Genomic DNA, 20,815 nt, shown 5'->3' on the forward strand with positions numbered 1-20,815 from the left:
CTTCTCATATCAATAATCCTAAACCTTAAAGAATTCTAAGTATAGCGCTCACAAATTAACCAATTATTTATGATAAGATCATGAGGACAAACGTTTTTCTCTGCTATTGTTCTCCCAATGACTCGTATTTTTATTTTTTCGCTCTGCTATAAAATATTAGAGCTCTTTTACGGTGATTGGGGAGTTACGAATTGTAATTTCATGTAACTCCCCCCTCGATTATTTTCCACCGTTGATTTTAACCTGTTAATTAAAAAATTGAGTTTAGTCAATAAGGGTATTATGGTCATGTGTTTTTTTTCAGTACTCCGCTGGTCAAACCCCCGCATCTGGGTAACCCATCTCGCGAGAGGGAGGAGCCGGCGCGAGGACGTGGGAGACGGCGGCGCAGGCGTGAGGACCTTGGCCATGACGTCGACGCCAGGACCTGCAGGCGAAGACGCCGACGCGAGATCCAGGAGGCGAAGCCCCGGCTGGTCTTGGTCGTAGTGGCCGCTCCCCCACATACGTCCCCGCCGACGCCGCGTGAGGTTCTGGAGGGGACACCGCCGCCGCGAGGTATTGGAGATCCCGGCTGCACTTGGTCGTAGAACAGAGGTATCTCCCCTCTTCCTCCCATCCTTCCCTCCTCACGCCTTGTGCTGGCGGTGGAGACATGGAACAACTGCACATTGTAGCACCTTGAAATAAAATTCAGTTAGCAGTTAGGGTTCAGATTGGTAGTGGATACGCCAGCAGTGCGTTCGCTAGATTGCGCAACTTCAACAGTCACTAATCGCATGATTAGCGGCTGGCTAGCGTCCTCGATGCCTGCAATGATGATGCTGCTGCTGACTGTTAGCACGCTGCTGCTGCTACATTTTTTACATGCACGAATCATCAACACAAAACTCTAAGGAAAAAGGGATATGATATGATTTTTTTCAGCAAAGAATCATTTGGTTTGTCACACAAACATACAAGTAGAAATTGCAGCCTTAAAGTTTCCAGAATCAACAGTTAACTATGTAAGCTTATGGTCATACTCCTGTATCATACACGTACACAAGTTCAGGCCATACATGTATAAATTCTGTTAACTGTCAAGCCTTTATTCAGTAATGAAATCTTGAATTTTGGATTACTTGTAACAGCATGTTCAAACAACTGAAATCTTGCTGCAGCATACACATACAAGTTCAGGTCATACATGTAAACTATGGCTTGGAACAACTTAACTAGTGCTAATAACAGTTTCATAGTTCAGTTGCATGTGTTTGTTTTGAAGTTTAGAAGAGACACAGGTTCAGAGTTCACAAATTTACACATGTAGCATTCCCCAGTGGCATTTGCTGCTTATAAACTACAGAGAATACTGGTAATAAATCCCACTAAGCATAGGTAGTGGAGAGGATCAAAATTCAGACATATGATAAACTACAGAGATTCTGCAATTTCTGAAGAGTAGTTAAATATTACTCCCTCCGTCCCATAATGTAAGGTGTTTTTTGACACTAGTGTAGTGTCAGTGTGGTGTCAAAAAAGGTCTTACATTATGGGACGGAGGGAGTAGTTGCTATGATAATGTTTTCATAACTATGAAGAGTGTGTTGTATGCTGCTTAGAGATTGTATAGCTGGAGTGGCCTAACAATTCTAGAAGACACTATGCACTGGTTTTCTGTGTAATAAATTCATAATCTGTAGTATCAGTCTTAGTGCAAAAATGGAGACTACATTTCCATGGTACTCACATGCTATTACTATTCTTGCATTAAGATGTACTACATAAAACCAAGGCTAATTTTTTGACTTCCAAGTCCTTACTTTGCCATGACAAATCTGCTTGGCCACAGTTCATGTTATTTGCCAAAGCAAGTGAAACTCTTACTATTTTCTATTAAACTGAAGTGTTCTCATCGAAATCTTCTCCAATGCATGCAGGACTTTCGTGTAGGAGAAAGCGAGATGTTCATAGTCCACGGTTGTCGTCTGAGTTTGTGTATTCCCTACGGCAGCAAAAATAACGTCAATTATTAAGGCAGCCACCGGTTCAAACAGTGAGCATCAGGTACTCTGTTTTCAGCACTCTATAGTTTAAACTCGCTGTGTTTAGTCTAGCAGATCCTTTTTTTGTGGAAGCAAGTCTACCAGATTTAGTATTGACCTTTTCTTCTATCTTTGTATACATGACCGTAGTCATCAAGGAAATTTTACACAATTGTACAACCGACAGAGCAAAGGATGCCATAATACTGATTTTATCATTTCCACCATGATTTTCTCTCTTAATCAACCATGCTTTCCTGCACATCACATAAAATTAAGTGTACTTAGGATTGATTTAGTGCAGTTGCAATAGTTCTGCACGAGGGATATCATGCGGTAGCCAGCTCTATTTTTCTTTATTTTCTATGCAATTGATGATTCAATTTAGTTCGTCGTTAGGGCACTATAATCAATGTTTAGTAATAAATTTTAGTGATTGTCCCATGTAAAGTTGATTTTCTGGCTGCAGGTTTATTGTCTGTGTTGGGTGTTCATTGTAGCAGTAGTGTGAGTACTGGACAGCCTTCTGCCACCATCGTTTACCTCCGACTCGCCAGCCAGCCGCCATCGTCTACCTCCTGTCTACCTCGTGCCTCGCCGGACAGCGCAGTCGGCAAACTCTGTCTCACCGGGCAGGCACCGCTGTCTACCTCTGCTTTGTAGTTAATTGTGTGCTAGCAATTCCTCCGGAAAACTTGTTAGGTTATTCTAACTCTGCCATGTATCCGTGATCTTGTTTTCTGAATATGTACTTTTTTTTAGTGATTTTCATTTTCATTTTATTTATCATAGCACTCCCATGATTTATTTCATTTTCTAGTGTATATTTAATTTTAAATTTTATTTTCCCTAATGGCCATGGCGTGAGAGAAGACTACTAGCGGGCTTGGGGATGTTCACTGCTTTGGGCGTTGCACTGAAGAAGTTTTGCCAAAAAGAAATAAAACTAGAAGCAAAATTCAAATTCATGAGCATTTTCGGTAAAAAAATTGTTAAAAAATAAGTTTCCATAAAAACTCTCAAAAATTCACGATACCCTATATTCAATCTGGGAAAGTTTCTAGAAGTTTTGATGAATAGAAAAAAAATAGAAGCAAAATTCAAATTCAGGACCATTTTGGCTCAATATTTACCCCAAAAACAAGATTTCAGAAAGAAAAAAATCCACACTATTCTTAGCTCAGTCAATCTGGGAAAGTTTCAAGAAGTTCTTCCAAACAGAAAAAAATAGAAGGAAAAAAAATTCAGGAAGAAAAAACTCAAAATTTGGCATGAAAAAATCTCAAAAAATCCACACTACCCTTATATTTAGTCTAGGAAGATTTCAAGAAGCTTTCTCGGACAGGAAAAAAACTAAAAGCAAAATTCAAGTTCAGGAGCATTTTTGGCTCAAAAATTGGGTAGAATATTTTTTCTGAGAAAAATATCCAAAAATAAAAGTTCCTAGAAAAATTCCATGAGTACCAATTTAGGAGATGTTAGTTAAACTTCACTATAGAACTTGGCTTTGTAACAATCAGTTTGATGCAAATAGAACCAATACTGTAGATCAGGTTCGGGTGCATGTTAACTCTACATGGTAGCTCTATGCTGGTTATGGGTCTGAATGGGCCGTAGCGGTACTTGTAGACCAAGATGACCCGTAGTGGTAGTTATGGGTTGGAATGACCCGTGGTGGTAGTTGTGTGTCGGGACTATGATTCAAGGTAGTTGAGCGTCCGGATGACCTGTTATGGTACTTGTGGATCCACACGTCCCAAAGTTGTAGTTGTGGGTCCGTATGACCCCTAGTGATAGTTCTATGTTGGTAGTATCTGTAAGGGTAGTCGAGAGACCGTACGACCCATAGTTCTAGTACTGGTGCTGACAACCCATAGTGCTAGTCGTGGATTCGGATTACTCATATTAGTAGTTGTGGGTTTGAACGACCCATAGTGCTAGTAGTAGAATTGACGAAGTATGGCTCATTGTGCTAGTCGTGGTCTGGATGACCCGTAGCGGTATTTGACCCATACTGCTAGTCGTGGTCCGGACAACCCATCGTGTTTTGTGGACCCAGACAACCGATAGTGCTAAGTTCTGGGTTCGGATGGCCCATAGTGCTAGTTGGGGATCAGATGACTCATAGCGTTAGTTGTGAGTCTAGATGGCCAATGGTGCTAATTGTGGGTTTTGACGACCCATGGTATTATTAGTGTGAGCGCCGCAAGTACCGGTCTTACACGTCCGGGCCCACTACTACCGATTTTAGTCGTCCGGACCTACAAGTATCGATCTTAGTCGTTCGGACCCACAAGTGTCGGTCCAGCTCACTACAATCGATCTTACTCGTCTGGACTTAAGTACCGGTCTTACTCGTTCGGGCTCATTTTTATCGATCCTAATCATTGAGACCCACAAGTATCGATCTTAGTCATCCGGACCCACAAGTATCGATTCTAGTCATCCGGACCCACAATACCGGTTTTACTCATTCCGGCTCACTACTATGGATCTTACTCGTTCGGGCACACTACTTTTGGTCTTAATCATCTAAAACCACAAGTATCGGTCTTAGTCGGTGGGCCCACAAGTATCGGTCTTACTCATTTGGGCTTACTACTGTTGGTTCTACTCATTCGGGCTCACTACTTCAATCTCAGTCGTTCGAGACGAGAAGTACCGATCTTAGTTATTTAGGTCCACAAGTATCGATCTTAATTGTCCGTACCCACAAGTACCAATCTTAGTCGGCCCAACTCGCAAGTACCAATCTTAGTCGTTTTCATCCACAAGCATCGATCTTAGTTGTTTGTACCCACAAATATCGATCTTACTCATTCAGGCTCGTTACTATCGATCTTAGTCGGCCCAACTCGCAAGTACCAATCTTAGTCGTTTTCATCCACAAGCATCGATCTTACTCATTTAGGCTCATTATTATCGATCTTAATCATCCGGAACCACAAGTACCAATCTTTGTTGTCCGTGCCAAGTACCATTCTTACTCATACAGGTCCACAAATACTGATCTTGGTCATCCAAGCCCACTACTATCAATCTTAGTCGTATTGACCCACAAGGCCACAAGTACCGATCTCAGTTGTCCAGAACCTTAAGGATCGGTTTTGCTCGTACTGACCCCCAAGTGCCGATCTCAGTTGTCCAGAACCATAAGTATCGGTCTTGCTCGTTCCGACCCTCACTGAAAAAATTATACTTTATATTTTTATGAAAATATTTCACGCGTTTACAACAAAAATACCTTTTCCCCTTCATAAAAAAAATATAATCCCGTCACTTTTTCCAAATTTTCGGCCCTTGGCAGCCGGGCACCTACATCAATCACCAAAAAGAAACTCCAGCCCCAACGATCTTATCCCCCACGTAGCGATCACTCCACCCCGCGCATTCTCCTGCTCCTATCCCCTCCCCAATTATCGCCCCACCAAATCGGAGCTCCTCCGATCCATCCGTCCCAGTCTGGTTGAACGCAGCCCCCTTCTCATCTGCGGGATCCCGGCCGCCGCCTCACCCACGACCCTCTCCTCCGCTGCCAAGTCTGCTCGAACGCCGCCGCCCTCCTCACTGGCGGGATCGGAGCCGCCGGCCACCGCCCACCTCGCCTGAAGGATCCGATGCCACTGCTCTTCTACGCCGATCCATCACCGGCCACCGGTGGTGCATCACCTGCTTCCCCTGACTGAAGATTCCTTGCGGCGTTTCGAAGAAGCTGTGGGTGGAAATTCCGGAACCGCTGCGCCGACGGTGGTGTGATGCCGGCGATGGGTCCGCTGGCAATTCGATATGCGAGTATGTCGCTGCCAACTCTAGAGGTGTGTTCACAGGATGATTCATATCATGCTTGAAAATGCACAATCTTGCCTTCTAAATCTGGATCAAAGAGGAAATGTGGCTACTGTGGGGGTGGAAGGTCACGATCATGTCATCAGTTAGATCAAAGGCAATATTAAGCACAACCCTGTCATCTACAAAAATTACTCAGCACACTCTCACAATCCCTGCTGAAACTTTTTGAAATCTTTAGGTTGTGATAACTTTTTAGGAGTCGGTAGTACTAGCGTTTCAGAGACTAACAGGAGAAGCAAATTAATAATTATGCGTGCCACCGGAATTAGCAGTGCTAGTGTATGTAGAAGTAAAACTAAGTTGTAACTTGATTCTTTGTTAGTTGAAAGCATAGAAATAGCGAATCTCTAGAACATTGTTTGAAAAGGCTAGTAATTGATGGCTTGTGAACGGGAGGAGATTACCACACACAGCCTCAAATGATGTTTCTATTTACTACAGGATTCATTCATGTTATGTGTCCGTTTTCATTCAATTCTTGTCTCCCATGTTAAAGGTCCTTGGTCACTTCTGCAGGTGTGACCATGAGTTTGCTACTCCTGCCACGCGAGTACAACAACTGCGAACAAGCATGCTAGTGCGTCTTCTGGGACGAAGACAGTGCCGAGCTCTCGACAGCGCAGTCCTGCCAAGCCTTCGAGATCTGGGTATGGGACACCTTCGACTGCATGCCCATGACCACCGACGGCTACTCAGAGAAGGAGCGGGTGCAGGTGTCACTCATCCAGCGGTTCCTCGCAGGGGGGTTTAGCCTCAGCGGCGAACACCACCACCTGACCCAGCAGTCGTTGCCGTCATGCTGCGCGGTGGACTCGTACATCGTTGACACCATGAAGGATCTCCATCAGCTGCAACGACGACTACATATAGTGAATGATGAGGATGTTAAAGAATATCGAGTCATAGATATAGCATTAGAAAGGAGATACGAATGGTGCATATACTGATGATTTTCAGATCAGAATGACGTGTTCTCCCCATGACATGACCCTGTCGAAAATTGATTTGACATCAGAAAAGAATTGATATTATCGCCATTTGTTTCATTGATTGTCTGTTTGGCTTACCCTCCATTATTCATTCCTTTTTGGTATCATCTGCATCAGCAAAACTTGTTTGCTTAACTGCTTTTCCCCTTTCTGCTGGACAACATCATCAATTATTAATTGCAAGGTGTGTGTTTGGCCGCTGAATTAGAAAAACTGTTCTCCTAATGCTTGATTATTAAGCCTAATACTTCATGATAATCTCTTTTCAGCCCAAGTAATTATAACTGGAGGTCCAAGTGGGCTTATTTTCTAATTTGAACAAATAGCCATAAAAATAGACAAAAGTGGATCAAACAGAACTAAAATGGGATTACGAGGATCCTCGACAATGACATGCAACCGCAAAGGAGATGAGAAACCAACATGATACTCGATAACCACTTGACAGTAATATTGCTAACCACTTGACAGTAATATTGCGATATGGAAAATTAAGAGCAAAACCTCAGTTGCACATATATTTCCTCATGTTTACGCACAGCGCCAGATGACATCAAGTTTCAGCATCTTAGACTCAATCCTATAACATTTTGAGCTTTTCACCGGTCAACATACATGTTTAGAAGACAAGGACACATAGCATAACCAATCAGGACAGTTCATTGATGCACTTCTAGACTAAGAAACAACCATTTAGAAATTTCACGCATCGAACAGAAGAGACACTACTACTAACAAGACTCATGATGATTGCCCTAGCTCCACATCGTCATATCCTGCAAAAGGCGTTCGAGCAAGCAGGTAGTACTTCTCAAACTCCTTGAGGTTTAGAGAAGGAACGGTTGCTGCCGCCACCATCCCCTCCATCACCGCCGCCTCCTTTGCCGAAATGGAACCCACCGCTTCCATCGTCCAGTTTAGGCCCTTGAACTTTCCCTGAAGCTGTAAACAATATAAAACAAGCAAGATTAAGTCGACTGCCCACTCCGATGAACTAGGTTAAATTTGCAGTGTGAGAACAGGCAAGAAAAACCACCTTTGGGATCAGATTGTTCGACAGTCGTGGCTGAAGATTTGCACTGGAGACTTTGAGTTTGAGCAGCATTGCATCTTACACTCTGAAGCGAATAGAGTTGTCACGAAAAAGAGGGTCAAACAAAGGATCTGATGTGAAGGTAGCCATAAGCAATTTACTATCACAGTGTAAGATGGCCATAGCTGCTCAAACCCGGGCATATATTGTACTCCCTCTGTCCCATAATATACACTAGTGTAAAAAACGCTCTTATATTATGGGACGGAGTAGTTCTCTGCACATTACAGAATCATCACATTGATTTACGCATATACCCAGCTTCTGTGGACATAAATGGCAAGGAAACAGTAGAGAAAATCAATACCCAACCTATCATGCTCCTGACACATGTGGAACAATTATCAGAAACTAGCCCATGAAGGGGAGCACCTGAGAAGTTTCCTACGTGGGTGGGCTAAGCATCTTAGTGGGATTTATAAGGTTGAAAGGGAACGGCTCCTTACTCTTATTCAGTCCTTAGATGTAAAAGCAGAAACCACGGTTCTGCCAGCCGCAGAGCTTCATGCCAAGCTTGACGCAGAGATGAGGCTGAAAGAACTTCTTCGTGAAGAAGAATTAAAGTGGGCTCTGCGGGCCAAGGTACGAAGAGTTGTCCAGGGGGACGCGAACACTCAATTCTTCCACATGATCGCCAATGGCAAACACAGGAAGAAGAGGATCTTTCAGCTTGAACAAGATGAGGGAACGATTATCGGTCAGGAGAACCTAAAGTTATACATTACTGAGTATTACAAGCAGTTGTTTGGACCCCCAGAGGATAACTGTGTGTCTCTGGATGAGTCTAGGGTTGAGGATGTGCCTCAACTTACTGCTGTTGAGAATGATATTTTAGCCGCTCCTTTTTCTGAAAAGGAGGTGTTCGAGGCCATTTCGCAGATGAAAAATAATAAGGCTCCCGGCCCGGATGGATTCCCGGCTGAGTTTTATAAGAAGTGCTGGCATATTATTAAAGGGGACCTGTTGCCGATGTTCCATGATTTGTTCTCGGGACAACTTCAGCTTTTTCAGCTAAATTTTGGTACAATAACCCTGCTTCCTAAGAAAACAGAGGCTGTGAGAATCGAGCAATTCAGGCCCATCTGTGTCTTCTCTGTTAGTTTCAAAATTTTTACCAAGGTCGGGACGATTAGGCTCACACAGATTGCGCATGCTGTGGTGCAGCCTACTCAAACTGCTTTCATGCCGGACAGGAACATCCTTGAAGGGGTTGTGGTCCTTCATGAAACACTCCATGAGATTCACATGAAAAAACTTGATGGAGTTATTTTCAAGGTGGATTTCGAGAAGGCGTACGATAAATTCAAATGGCCGTTCCTTCAACAGGCCTTACGCATGAAGGGTTTTGATGAAGCTTGGCGACGCCAAGTAGAATCTTTCACGCAAAAAGGGAGTGTTGGAATTAAAGTGAATGACGATATAGGTCATTATTTCCAGACACACAAGGGCCTGAGACAAGGTGATCCCATGTCTCCCGTCTTGTTCAACATTGTGGTTGATATGTTGGCGATCCTGATAGGTAGGGCAAAGGAGGCCGGTCAGGTGGGCTTGGTGCCTCATCTCGTTGATGGTGGTGTGTCCATCCTGCAGTACACTGATGATACAATCATCTTTATGGAGCACGACTTGGCAAAAGCGAGAAATATGAAGTTGGTGGTATGCTTATTTGAACAATTGACTGGATTGAAGATTAACTTTCATAAAAGCGAGTTGTTCTGCTTTGGTAGAGCCAAGGACGAACAAGAGGCTTATAGGCAATTGTTTGGATGTGAATTGGGGGCTCTACCTTTTACGTATCTAGGTATACCCATTCACCATCGTAAGCTAACAAACAGAGAGTGGAAGTGCATCGAGGATCGGTTTGAGAAGAAACTGAGTTGCTGGAAAGGAAAACTCATGTCTTATGGAGGCCGATTGATTCTTATTAATTCGGTGCTCACGAGTATGCCTATGTTTCTCTTATCCTTCTTTGAAGTCCCAGTTGGGGTTAGGAAAAGGCTGGAATTCTATCGATCCCGATTCTTCTGGCAGAGTGATGAACTTAAGAGAAAATACCGACTTGCCAAATGGGATATCATCTGTCGACCAAAGGACCAGGGGGGCCTTGGTATTGAGAATCTTAAAGTCAAGAACAGATGTCTTCTCAGTAAGTGGCTGTATAAGTTGTCAGTTGAGACTGAGGCAACGTGGGCGCAGATTCCGTAGTAAGCTGCAGTCCAAGACTTTGTCCCAGGTGATAGTGAGACCAATTGATTCGCCGTTTTGGAAGGGGCTTATGAGAGTCAAAGCTGCCTTCTTTAATAGAACAAAGTTTATTGTCGGTAATGGCAACACCACTCGCTTCTGGGAGGATACGTGGCTTGGTGAAACGCCGTTGGCGCTTCAGTATCCGTCCATGTATCGTATTGTTCAGCGTCGTGATTCTCTTGTTGCAACGATTATGCAGTCCATTCCCCTTAATATTCAGTTTCGGAGGGTGCTTGTGGGCGAACGATGGGAAGCATGGCTTCATTTGGTGAGTAGACTGATGGAGGTTCAGCTAGTTCATCAGCCCGATCAGTTGTGTTGGAAGCTTACTAGGTCTGGAGAGTTCACAGTCAAGTCGATGTATATCGATGTCATTAACTCTAGTATTATTCCTAGTTCCAAACATGTTTGGAAAGTCAAAGTTCCTTTGAAGATTAAAGTGTTTATGTGGTTTGTGCATAAACAAGTAATTTTAACAAAGGATAATTTGGTTAAGCACAACTGGACAAGATCTACTAGGTGTAGTTTTTGTGATCGGGATGAGACTATCGAGCACCTCTTTTTTGATTGCCCGTTGGCGAGAGTTTTGTGGCGCACTGTGCAAATTGCCTTTAACATTACTCCTCCGAATTCGGTCAGTGCGTTATTTGGAACGTGGCTTGTTGCGATAGAGTCCGAAACAGCTAGACACATTCGTGTAGGTGTATGCGCGTTGTTATGGGCATTTGGAACTGCAGAAATGATTTGGCTTTTAACAGAACAACAACTATTCATTTTTTGCAGGTTTTATTCCGGGCTACTGCGCTGACCCGTATGTGGTCCTTACTCACTCCGACGGAAGCCAGGGAGCGTTTGGTTACTGGATCTGTCTGGTGGGAGATGGTAGCGCGGGATATCTTCAACCGGTTTGGATGGCAGTCATGTAATAGGATATGCGATTAGTTTACCTATCTTTTGTTTTGACAGGTTGTGGCTTTTTAGGCCTTTTGTTCTTGGCGTTGTGGCTTTGTGTGAGCCTGCCTTTTTTATTTGTTTCAAGACATTAAGACCTTGTTGAATCTCTTTTATCTATAAATGTGGTCGTATGCATCGTTCTGATGCAGAGGCCGGGGAGTCCCCCCTTTTCGAAAAAATGAAGGAGAACAAGCAATGGATATATAGCAGGCCTGAACTCGACGTTTCACAGTTTATGTTCCAATGCAATCTACATACCATAGAAGGCATGAACAAGTATTCTGTTAGTGCCTCAATATTACATATGTGAATTGATCTCCCTCCAGTACTACTCCTCTCATTGTACATTTATTAAGGGAAATAAAATAGGTGTTGTTGATTAACACTACCTGTGCAACGTCCTGAAGGGTTTGACTGACCAGAGAGGAGTTTGAGGATGGTCCAAAAACACGACATCCAGCAGACCATAGCCAGCTCACAATTGGTCTTTCATGAATACGTGATGCATGCATTAGTAGAAAACTGGGCTTTGGTCAGAGGGCAATATTCACATTAGTCCCGGTTCAGTCACGAACCGGGACTAATGTGAGCATTGGTCCCGGTTCGTGCGGCCAGGGGCCTGCCGGGCCTCGTGGGGGCATTGGTCCCGGTTCGTCCGGCCCCGTTGGTCCCGGTTGGTGGGACAAACCGGGACCAATGGGCCTCGCTCCTGGCCCACCACCATTGGTCCCGGTTGGTGGCTTGAACCGGGACCAGAGGCTCACCCTTTAGTCCCGGCTCATACTACAAACCGGGACTAAAGGGTTGGTCCTAATTGCGGTCAGAGTTTAGTCCCACCTCGCCAACCGAAGGGCGCTCACACCTGTTTATAAGCCCGTCCCTCTCTGCCTTGTTGAGCTCCTCTCAAAGTGAAAATAGATGCCCTTATACAGGGAATTTGACCTAAATTCACAGTAAATTTCTTTGAATTTCCTAGAAATTTATTATGAATTTAGGTTGAATTTTCTCTATAGGCGCATCTATGTTCATTTTTTTATAGTAAATAAAATAAATAAACCTTAATAAAATAAATAAAAATAAATAAACCTAATAAAATAAAATAAACTATAGTAACTAAAATAAATAAACCTTAATAAATTAAATAATAATAGTAGCAGTAAAATAAATAAAAATAGCAGTAGTAAAATAAATAAAAATAAAATAAATAAAGTAAAATACATAAGTAATTAGAAACAAAATGGAATAAAATAAATAAGTTTTTTGTTGTAAGTAGAAACAAAACAAAATAAATAAAGCAAAAGAGAAAACAAAAAATAGAGAAAAAAATTATGCCACCTACTGGGCCACCACGGCCTGAATACGACTTGAAACCCATCCATGGGCCAGGATTCAGGCCCGCAGAAGGCCCAGTAGGCCCCACAGGCAAAGAGAACGGTTAGGCCCGAAAGCCTGCAGTTGAGAGGAGCTCGAGAGGGTGGGCGCAGCAGCGCTTATAAACCACTCTCGAGCTCTCTCAACTAGCGAGGTGGGACTAAACTTTTGACGCGGGGCAGCACAAGGCCTTTGGTCCCGGTTGGTGCCACCAACCGGGACTAAAGGGGGGCATTGGTCCCGATTCGTGGCACCAACCGGGACCAAAGGCCTTTAGTCCCGGTTGGTGCCACGAACCGGGACCAATGAGTTGCCTATATATACCCCATCGCCACAGCAGAGCACTCCACAGTGCTCTGTTTTTTCTGGCCGGCGAGGGGAGGGCATTTGGGTGCTCTAGCTCACCTCCTATGCACATGAGGTGTTCAATGAAATGTCTAAGCCACACTAGTTAATCTTTCTCCTCTCGAAACTCGACCTCCGAGCTCCATTTTCCCCGAGATTTGTCTAGGTTTAGCGGTCCGTCACGTCCCGTCCCCGTCTTCACCGCCGTCGATCGCCCGCGCCGATCTCGTCGCCAGCACCACCGTGGTGAGCCTCTTGTTCTTATCTTCTTTCTGAAAGAAAAAAAGTTCTTACTTTAGATAGATACTTGTCTAATTTTGTTACTTTTATTATTCCTTCTTATTACATAGTGCGATGGTTTTGGTATCTGTTGGGGATATAACTACTGGTGTCACCCGCCCAGGAGGGGCCGGGTTATATTGAGACGATCAACGCATGAAGCCCAGAGTCAAGTTCGAAGATGGCGGGTCAGTAATGGGCTTAAGGCCCAGAGGCGGCTTAAGGCCTGTAGTGGTAAACCGCCGTAAGGCGTGACTTGTAGTGTAAGGCAAGAATAGTTAAGAGTCCGAGCCGGACGCTGTTTATGAGCCGGCCGGGACTCTGAGAGCCGCTGGGCGTTAACCTCTCTATATAAAGGGACGACCCGGCGGCGGTTCAGGACAAGTAAGATCAGATCGATAGCCAGGTAGAGCGGTTTAGCTCCTGGTCATCGAAACCCTAAGCAATACCACCTCAATTGGAAGTAGGCTTTTACCTTCAACGTAAGGGGCCGAACCAGTATAATCTCGTGTCCTTTATCCCGTTTAACCCCTTTAAGCTTCCTAGCGGCGATGGCTCCACGATTAAGTCCTTGTTCGAGGACATCTGCCGTGACAATTCCACGACAGTTGGCGCCCACCGTGGGGCCAGCGCACGGTGGATTTGAGTTCTTGAAGGGCAGCTTCGAAGGGCTCAAGGGATACGCTGTGGGCCGGATGACCAAGAGTCGTCGCGGCAAGCTCTACATCGACGATGCAAGCTGGGGCCCCGACGCCGGCTCAATCGAGTACGGGTACCGGGTCCCCTTCAGCGGAATCCACGTTTTCATTGGCAAGATTGGCGAGCCGGGCCCTGAGCCGGACCTCTGCGCCGACCTCATCGAGACGGCTCAGCGTGCGAGACCCGCCCGGACCCTGCCTGCCTTGAGGCGTGCTTTCGTGGGATGCGTCCATGGAGAACTCTCTGAAGGATCCGGATCTGGCGATGAGACGGCCGCTCGCTCTGACAACGAGTCGTCCACATATGAGACCAACTCGTTATATCAACTTCAAGATGGCAGGCTCAAGGGTTGTTCCGATGGCGACAGTATTCCGGACCTCTTTGAGCCGCCCAGTCGGGTTGGAATCTTCATGGCCGGCGCACAACCTGTTCAAAACCCCGCTGCTGGGGCAGGGGGCCCTGCGCACTCGCTGGCTCAGGTGCTAATAACGGCCCTGTTAACCACTACGGTCGTCCCAGCGGATCAAGCTCAGCATGATGCGGAGGTGGCACAGTTAAAGCTGGATATAGTGAGAGCCAAGGAGGATCTGGCAGCGGAAGGGATCAGGATGGCTGCAGAGCGGGCGGCTCTCGACGCCCAGACTCAGCTGATTCAGGCGTAGTCTTTCCGGCTCACGATGGATCAGAACGCATCCAATGAGATCATGAGAAGGAGACATCAGAAGGCTCAATCTCGACTCCCTCCGGTTTACGATCCTCGAAACCTCTTCAACACGCCTGGTGCCGGGCCCAGTAACCCGCCAGAGATCACGGCACCCGGGGCTGGAACACCGATTCAGCCGCAAGTGATGGGGCCTCCCCGTGTGAACACTACCCCGCCTCAGTACGTGCCAATACCGCCGGGTCATTATGCCAACCCGTTGGAAAACATGGTCGCCATGGCGGCGCGACTGGCAACTCTCCCTAAAGTCTCATGACTGCCACGTGATTATGACGCAACCGCTTCCGGTTGCATTGAGGGGGCTTCTACCGGAAAACGTCCGATTAGCCATTGTGAAGCTATGTGCATTCCTCAATGCAATCTCTCAGAAGGTGATCGATCCAGAAATCATACCAAGGCTAAGGAGTGATGTGGTGCAATGTCTTGTCAGTTTCGAGCTGGTGTTCCCACCATCCTTCTTCAATATCATGACGCACGTCCTAGTTCATCTAGTCGATGAGATTGTCATTCTGGGGCCCGTATTTCTACACAATATGTTCCCCTTTGAGAGGTTCATGGGAGTCCTAAAGAAATATGTCCGTAACCGCGCTAGGCCAGAAGGAAGCATCTCCATGGGCCATCAAACAGAGGATGTCATTGGGTTTTGTGTTGACTTCATTCCTGGCCTTAAGAAAATAGGTCTCCCTAAATCGCGGTATGAGGGGAGACTGACTGAAAAAGGCATGCTTGGAGGGGACTCAATAATATGCAGGGATGGATATTCTTGGTCTCAAGCACACTACACAGTTCTACAGAACTCTACCTTGGTGACCCCGTATGTCGATGAACACAAGAACAATCTGCGCTCCAAACACCCGGAGCAGTGTGACGACTGGATTACATGTGAACACATCAGGACTTTCAGCAGTTGGTTGGAAACACGTCTCAGAGGTGACACCACTGTTTGTGATGAGTTGTACTCGTTGTCCAGGGGACCATCTTCGACTGTATTGACTTACAAAGGATACGAGACAAATGGGAATACATTTTACACGATCGCCCAAGATCAAAAAGAGCACCAACCAAAACAGCGGTGTCCGCTTTGATGCAGCAACCGAGAGGGGAAAGGACACATATTATGGTTACATAATGGACATATGGGAACTTGACTACGGACATGATTTTAAGGTCCCTTTGTTTAAGTGCAAATGGGTCAATCTGTCAGGAGGCGGGGTACAGGTAGATCCACAGTACGGAATGACAACAGTGGATCTAAACAATCTTGGGTACACTGACGAACCGTTCGTCCTAGCCAATGATGTGGCACAGGTTATCTATGTGAAGGACATGTCTACTAGACCGAGAAAAAGAAAAGATAAGGAAGCGAATACATCATACGTTTGAGCCAAAGCGCCACATAGTTCTTTCAGGAAAAAGGGACATTGTGGGAGTGGAGGGCAAGACAGACATGTCTGAAGATTATGAAAAGTTTCATGAAATTCCTCCCTTCAAAGTCAAGGCTGACCCAAGCATCCTGATAAACGATGAAGATTATCCATGGTTACGGCGCAATAAGCAAATGACACAAGCGAAGAAAAAGTGAAGACTTTCTCCCGCAACTATTATGATGATACCATGCCAACTTTGTAACAGACGAGTATGATACCATTGTCCGTTTTGTACACGAAGTGCATCTAGTTTTTGCCGTAACCCTCTCAACTTTCTTGCACATGCTATGTGGATGAAATGATGATACCATGCCAACTTTCAACCTTTTCAGAGTTCATTTGAAATGCTTTTCAATTTTAGGGTCTTATAGCTCAAAATAATTAGTAAATGCATGAAAAATAACAAATGAAGTCAGAAAGGGTTGAAAATTGATGAGATGTGGCTTTGAATGGTGCATTTTGAACACACAAAAAGTCAGGAGTTCAAATAAGTTTTAAAAAATGAAATCCCTTTGTAACAGACGAGTTTCCGTATGAAATCCTGATACTTCGAAAGAGATTGTCCGTTTTGTACACGAAGTGCATCCAGTTTTTGCCGTAACCCTCTCAACTTTCTTGCACATGCTATGTGGATGAAATGATGATACCATGCCAACTTTCAACCTTTTCAGAGTTCATTTGAAATGCTTTTCAATTTTAGGGTCTTATAGCTCAAAATAATCAGTAAATGCATGAAAAATGGTGCATGAAAAATAACAAATAAAATAAATAAGTAATTAGAAACAAAATAATATAAACTTTAATAAAATATATAAGTAGAAACAAAATAAAATAAACTTTAATAACATAAATAAAATTTATGAAACTAAAATTATCAAAGTATTTTCTATTCAAAACATTATAAGCAAGCTCTAGTATTATTGAAACTAAAATTATATAAAATTGATGCAACTAAAATTATCGAAGTATTTTCTGTTCAAAATCATTGAAAGCAAAAATAATTTTCATAAAGAACTTTTTTTGTTAGAAACTTTAATAGCAAAAAGAATTATTATAAAGTAAAATAAATAAGTAATTAGAAACAAAATAAAATAAAATAAATAAGTTTTTTGTTGTAAGTAGAAACAAAACAAAATAAATAAAGCAAAAAAGAAAACAAAAAAACAGGGCAAAAATAAAAATTATGCCACCTACTGGGCCTCCACGGCCTGAATACAACTAGAAACCCATCCATGGGCCAGGATTCAGGCCCGTAGAAGGCCCAGTAGGCCCACAGGAATGTACACAGAGGTTAGGCCCGTAAGCCTGCTTTAGAGAGGAGCTCGACAGCTCCGGCGCACCGCACCTTATAAACATGTGCGGCTCTCTCTCAGCTAGCGAGCTGGGACTAAACTCCCACCACCACGCCGCTGTGCAAGGCTATTGGTCCCGGTTGGTGGCACGAACCGGGACCACCCTTTGGTCCCGGTTCGTGGCACCAACCGGGACCAATGCCCCCCCTTTAGTCCTGGTTGGTGCCACCAACCGGGACCCAAGGCCGCCGCTTCCCGCCCTTTGGGCTGCTGAAAAGAGGCCTTTGATCCCGGTTGGTGGCACCAATCGGGACTAATGCCCACCTTTAGTCCGGGTTGGTGCCACGAACCGGGACTAAAGGCTTTGCTATATAAGTTCACACTTAGGAAATTTTCACTCTCACATCGCAGTTGCCGCCCCGACGACGCCGACGCTGCCAGGCTGCCCCGACGCCGCCCGGCGCCCCCGCCGTCACCGTCGCCGTCGCCCGTGCCCGTCGTCACTGTCGCCCGCGCCCTCGCCGTCGCCCGCCGTTGCCCGCGCCCTCGCCGTCAGCCGCGTCCCTGCCCCGACGCGCGCCGCCCCGGCCCGTCCCCGTCGTCGCCGTCGCCCTGCCCCGCCCTTCGCCGCCGTCGCCCCCTACCCCGAGCGCGCGCCCACTGCCCCGTCGCCATCCTCGCCGCCGACCCCGCGGTCCTCCTCACCTTGGTCCGGCCGGCGCCCTCCCTAGCATTTTTTCATATATATGCTTGTTTTTTTTCATATGTATGCTTGTTTTTTTATATATATGATGATATATATGCTTGTTATCATAATTGTTTTTGTTCATATATATATGTAATGATTTTTTTATAGAATATGATGTTTTTTTCATAGATGATCACATATATGATGTATGCATGGATGTGGATGAAATATGATGTTTTTTTGTTCATAGAACATGATGAAATATGAACAATGCATTAGGCAAAACCTTTACTTTTTTTGAAATTTTCTATTTGAACATTTTTTTATGAATGAGAGGAAAAAGGAAAATAAGAAGAGGAAGAAAGGAGAAGAAGAGGAGAGGAAGAAGAGGAAAAAAGAAGAAAAAGAAGAGGAGAAGAAGAAAGGAATAGAAGAGAAGAAGAAAAAAATAGAAAAAATTCAATTTTTTCTTCTTCTCTCCTCTATTCCTTTCTTCTTCTCCTCTTTTTTTCTTCTTTTTTTTTCTTCGGTCTTCTCCTCTATTCCTTTTCTTCTTCTCCTCTTTTTTATTTCTTCTTCGTTTTCTTATGTTTTATCGGGCCTGTCGTCGTTGATATACCCCTCTCCTGATAACTTCAACACGAGGGGGGGTCGATATACCCCCTCCCCGATAATATTATTTTCCCATGTACGTATGTCGTCGTTGTCGATATAACCCCCTCCCGATAACTTCAACACGTGGGGGGGGGTCGATATACCCCCTCCCCGATAACATTATTTTCCCATGTATGTATGTCGTCGTTGTCGATATATATAACTCCCTCCCAGATAACTTCGACATGATGGACGGTCGATATTTATACCCCCTCTCGACCGTGATAACTTATACCACGGGAGCACCCCCCGGCCCTCTCGCTCGACCAAAACTCTCGAGGACACCCAAACCCTAGAAAAAAACGATGTCGGTCTCCTACCCCCTCCCGCCGCGCCCCTACCCTTGAAGCGTTGCCGAGGCCACCCCAAACCCGGAATAAGCTAGGTCTACGTTTGCACTAATATATCCACCTGCTGTCATGTTTGTGTAATAATTGCCATGTTGTAATATTTGCAGAAACAATGGAGCACGGACGAGACGAGCAAGCAGAAGAGGTGTTGGGGGACATAATCTTAGCCGGAGGTGATATCTTGTCGTATCTTAACGACAATGATGGTCTGGAAGAACAGGGTGAAGAAGCAGGCTACGGTGATCGAAGAGTGGAGGAGGAAAGACATGATTATGATGGCTCCGGTGACCCAATGCTGGTGCAAGAAGGAGCCCGTGGTGACGGCTCCGGTGACCGAACAGAGTCCGGCCAGGTAAATATATTAGTTAAGCCTGTGCTGACTAGCTAATTGATGCATTCATTGTTTTGGTATGTACACATATTAATTAACACTCGTCTTTCTTCTTTTTTCTAGCCCTCCGGATCGAGCACAACTTCGGTAAAGAGACGAGGCCCGAAGAGAAAGTTGCGCTCGGATGAAAGGTTTGAGATCACAGCAATCGCGCGCGACGGCCAACCGATTGAACCCATCCGGACAAAGGATGCATTTGCTGCTCAGTGCGGGGTTCTAGTTAGGGACAAGATCCCGATCAGCATCCACCAATGGTATAAGCCTAAGAAGGAAGACCCTGAGGTGTCTTATGTCAATGATATGCAGAAAGATGATCTTTGGACTGAGCTGAAGGCAAATTTCACCCTACCGCCAGAGGAGGATCCGGAGAAGCCAGTTAAAGAGCAATTAATCAAGTCTCATGCTCTTAAGAAGATGGCAGACCTATTCAGGAGGTGGAAGAATGAGCTGAAAACGTTTGTCGACAAAGAAGAGACACCAGAATTCATCGGCCGGTATGAGAAGATCAGAGATCACTGGCCCGCATTTGTGGCCCACAAGACATCGGAAAAGAGTAAGAAGATGTCAGCGACAAACAAGAAGAATGCTGCGAAGAAGAAGCTTCACCATCGCACGGGGTCAGGTGGCTACCTCAAAGCCCGGCCTAAGTGGGCCAAGGCTGAGAATGATCTGCTTGAAAAAGGGATCGAACCACAGACAATGAACTGGACAGACCGTTGCCGGACTTGGTTCTTCGGGGCTGGCGGAACCTTGGACCCTGTATCAGGGAGGTGCGTTTGGACGAACGAGCTTTTGAGAATACCAGTCAAGAAGATTCAGCAATATATCGATGCAGCGCAGGAAGGGACGTTCGTTCCAGACAGAGAGAACGACGAGCTCACAATGGCCCTCGGGAATCCTGAGCACCCTGGACGGACACGAGGCACGCCAGGCTCCGTTCCGTGGAAGGCTGGTTTTCCGGACGCAGGCGGTTACAAAAGCCAGGAGAGGAGGAAAAAAATGGAGCAGACCCAAATTCAGAAGCTGCACGAAAGGGTTCAAGCGCTAGAGGAACGAGACGGCAATCGACATGCCGAAACTACCCCCGAAGCTACCCCGCCATCTCAGCGGAGAAGCAGCGTGGCTTCCACCGAGCTGCTTCAGCCGGAGCATGTCTTGACGGCTCCTGCTAGCTACCCCGTGGATGCTATCACGGAGTCTCAACATTGCCACCTTATGGCAGAATGGCAGAACTTCAAAGTCAAGGCGGCTGTTGGCTCTGTTTTACCTCCTGAACCCGGCGCAACCTACCACTGCCGGCCGATTCCAGAAGGATATGCTAGGGTGATGGTGGATGAAATAACGGAGGGATTTGAGGACCTCCAGCTTGACCACCCTACCGGTGAAGGGGAGACTCGCCTGGGTTTAGCTCTGAAGACTCCGTGCCTATGGCGGAAGGA

At 45.4% G+C, this 20,815-nt stretch overlaps 2 long non-coding RNA genes across 2 annotated transcripts; both read left to right on the top strand.

Moving 5' to 3' along the window:
• The first annotated feature begins 322 nt into the window (after positions 1–322).
• LOC123167070 (uncharacterized) lies at positions 323–2,825 on the top strand. The gene is made up of 3 exons (XR_006483781.1): positions 323–597; positions 1,923–2,049; positions 2,497–2,825. It is a non-coding gene; the product is annotated as an uncharacterized lncRNA (long non-coding RNA).
• A 2,541-nt stretch (positions 2,826–5,366) lies between these two features.
• Positions 5,367–6,922, top strand: LOC123166941 (uncharacterized). The gene is made up of 2 exons (XR_006483733.1): positions 5,367–5,842; positions 6,393–6,922. It is a non-coding gene; the product is annotated as an uncharacterized lncRNA (long non-coding RNA).
• Positions 6,923–20,815: the final 13,893 nt, after the last annotated feature.

This window comes from Triticum aestivum, chromosome 7D (genome assembly GCF_018294505.1).
Source record: "Triticum aestivum cultivar Chinese Spring chromosome 7D, IWGSC CS RefSeq v2.1, whole genome shotgun sequence".
Taxonomy (NCBI): Eukaryota; Viridiplantae; Streptophyta; class Magnoliopsida; order Poales; family Poaceae; genus Triticum; species Triticum aestivum.